This window comes from Suricata suricatta, chromosome 9 (genome assembly GCF_006229205.1).
Source record: "Suricata suricatta isolate VVHF042 chromosome 9, meerkat_22Aug2017_6uvM2_HiC, whole genome shotgun sequence".
NCBI lineage: Eukaryota > Metazoa > Chordata > Mammalia > Carnivora > Herpestidae > Suricata > Suricata suricatta.
The window spans coordinates 17,164,502-17,168,277 of NC_043708.1; positions in this window are offsets into that span (position 1 = coordinate 17,164,502).

The window sequence follows — 3,776 nt, forward strand, 5'->3', positions numbered from 1 at the left end:
TCTCTCTCTCTCTCTCTCTCTCTCTCACGCTCTCTCTCTCTCTCTCTCACTCCCTCCCCTGCTCCTGTTCTCTTGCTCTCTCAATATGAATAAGCTATAAGAAAAAAGATAAACATGTGACCAAAAACATTTTATACTTTGTCAGCAAGTGTTGTGACAACACTTGATTTAATTCAAACAATTATTGTGCATAAATCCAATTTTTGAAGAGCCCATCAATCCACCACTGTAAACACAGCTACTGACTTTTTATAGAATTGCAGATGAATTTTCAACACCTATAGCCAATACAAAAATATAATTTTGAGTTGTAACTTATCTTTGAAACCTGTTCATCTGAACTAATTCCATTAGAAAAATATATATGCATGACTCTTGGATACAAGGCAGTGCACTAATGCTGTGAATGCGAGTTCCATACACTTCATTAAAAAGTTGCAAAAACTAAAAGAAATCGGAGGGAAAGTGTAGGGTAAATATCATGTGTCCCCTAACCACCTTCCTCTCCATGCTGATTGTGGGATTAGCTGCTGGCCTCTTTTTCATAGTTAAGCAAGAAAAATTTGTAAGCATTGGGGGAAAAAAAAAGGTAACGAATGGACAATTGAGAGAAGCCACTTTCCAGGAGGTGAGAACAAGTAAATGAGTATAGAGACAAAAATGCATCTTAAACAATTTTCAGTCAACCTTCTGTCTCTTCTCTTATTTTAGGGATTCCTAGCAACACTAAACCAGTTGCCTGAACATTTAATAGTGAAGTTGAGGCTCCAACACATTGACTTCCAGGACAGTCACTTTTCCATTAACAAGGAATATCACAAATAGTGGCAGAGAGGGAATAATGGATGGGCAGGGTCCTTCTTTCAGTGAAAGAAATGTGGTCAATTTCCCTCTTTTATGTTGGATTCAGTTGAATTTATTACTCGGTATCCTACTCTCCCTTCCTACGGTTCTCCCTCTCATCATTCTTCCTTCTTTCCTTTCTCTCTCTTCTCTTTCTTTCTTCTTCCCTTTCTCCTTCTCTTTCTCTCTTCTTTCCTCCTTTCCTCCTACTCCCTATTGCCAATCCAGTAATACCAGAGCAGAAGATGAATCAGGAGGAACGTGCTGTGCTATTTTCAGCTCTACACAGAGCAAACTCTTCTACAAATCCCACAAAGCCACTTCGCGATATATTTTGAGAAAATCTAGACCATAGCAGTATAGTAAAGTTATTTTTCAACCACAATGGAAAGGTTGCTTCTGAAATTTTGTTGAAAAAAAATTCATTACATGTGACTCTTTGGTGCATTGCAGGAGATTTAGTATCCTTGGCTTCTGACCCTAAATGCCAATGATGTCCTTAAGCCCTGTGACAACATAGAAAGCCCTACTTGTTTTAAAACACCAAGTAACAGGGTGACTCTATGCCTTACTAAGGATCACCAGTGCTTCAAAAATAAAGGTTTTGATTTGTGTTCAGATTTTATCTGATGGCCATTTAAAAACAAAAACAAAAACAACTTTTTCTTCCACTTTAAAAAGAAAGCTCATCTTTATAGAGTTTAGGAAGTTCAATGTGTCAATGTTTGTAAAAACATTCTTTATTGATTTCAAAAGATTGTACAAATATGAGATGTCATTCTCATTTTTCCTAAACTTTGAATATAACCTTACATCATTGTTACCTATTTTTTAAATAACCAAAGTGATGCTAAACAAAAAGTAAGCTCTAGTTTCCCTCCAGAGAACTGTTACACAAGGAATCTACCATGTCGTATAGACACAACTCACTTTGTTGGTTTCCAACTGTGTCCTTCAGAGCTGAGACCAGCTTTCCTCTGATACGTGGGCAAATGTTGGATGAGACATCAAAGCCCCACGCTTCACAGTTCTGTGTGACACAGAGCAGTTCTGCTACTAACTTTTTTGATAGTGAACTTTTCTTATATTTGAACATAAGGTCTTGTAGCTTAAAAAGTTCTCACAAATATATTTATGGAGCACATATTTCATTTTTTTTCTGATTATAGTACAGCCTAATTATAAAAAGAAATGGGGATATAATTTTGTTCTCTGTGTGTAGGAAAATCCTCCATAACCTCAAGTCTAAAAATAATCGCTGTTGAAATTTGGCCTATATTCTTCCAGAGCTTTTCATGTTGGTATGTGCTTATATAAAAGAGATTGCATTCTGTATACTTCCTAATGTAAAGTTTATATCTTGCCACATCTGTGTATAGTCTATTTCACCAATTTTTATAATTTTATAGTGTATAATTTTCTTTCTTTGCAGCTATTTTATTTGCATTTAATACTTGATAGCACATATAATTTGCATAGTACAGTTCTGCATTGCATATACTAATTGATCAATAAAAGGCACGTTGTTGAGGGAATAAAAAGACAAAGAAGCCATCCTTGTCCTTCGAATAAATAGAAAGGTTTGTGTATAAAAACTAATAAAATTATGGCTATTAACAAATTTATTTATATTAATAATTGAAAACTACATGCATAAGACATTTTATATTTTCGGAGTGACTTCACACACATGATCTGTTTCAGTCTTCAAAACTACCCATGTGCTTTGTAGAGCAAATGTCCCTGCACTCATTTTACACATGGGGAGCTGAGATCCTGAAAGAAAGCAAAGTGGGACATATGGAGCCATACCTCAGACATTTAGACTCCTTAGAAAGCAAACATTATGCCAGTGCAATCATGAGAACGTACCCATTAGGGAAAAAAAAATTGTTAGCTGCCATTTTGTTTTGATATTAAGGAGTGATAACAAACACGCTGAAATTTAAAAATGTTGAAGTCCCAGAGATGCCTGGGTGGCTCAGTGGCTAAGCATCTGACTTTGGCTCAGCTCATGATCTCACCATTAGTGGGTTTGAGACCCACGTCAGGCTCTGTACTAACAGCTCAGGGGCTGGAGCCTGTTTCAGATTCTGTCTCTCTCTCTCTGGCCCTCCTCTGCTCGCACTGTGTCTATCTCTTTCAAATAAATAATCATTAAATTTTTTTAAATATTGAAGTCCCACATATGATCAAAGTCAATTAATTTTTTTCTAGCAAATTATGAAACGATAGCAAACATATCTATAGACACAGCATATTTAATATATACAATTCCAAGGGGATATCTCACTTAAAATTAGGAAAAATAATGCAGCTAGTTAATACTTGTTATGCTTATAAAAATTGGTTGGTCAGTAAGTGAAGCATTCATATGTGATATCTGTTTTAATCCTTACTGCAAATGTATGAGACAGCCAGTATTATCTTCTCTGATTTACAGATGAGGAGACTGCAGCTCAAAATGATGAGTTTTGTCCCAGGTCATTTGGTTAATAAAGAATTGTTTGTCTAATTCTGGGCTCCTGGAATTAACTACTATCCTAAGTTGCTTTCCAATAGCAAAAAACTGCAAATTATGGATATATTTAATTCTGTAATAGAGTTCTTCATCGAGATTCTAAGAAAATCTTAGAATGACATTCTAGCATAATAATAATTCTATTTTCACTGGAACATAAAGAAGATAAAGAAGAGAACAAACAAAAACCTCTCAGTGATAAAAAAACAAATATAAATATTCCATCAATGCAATCACAGAAGTTTATTTAGTATTTACTTTCTGCTAAGTACCTTAGTAATGCAAATACTGTAATGAGAACCGTGCCCTTAAGGGGCGGGGACTCACATATGATGCTGAAGCTCTAACAGGTTTGGTCACTGATCACCTGTGCTTTCTTTTTCTTTCTTTTTTTTTAATGTTTTATTAATTT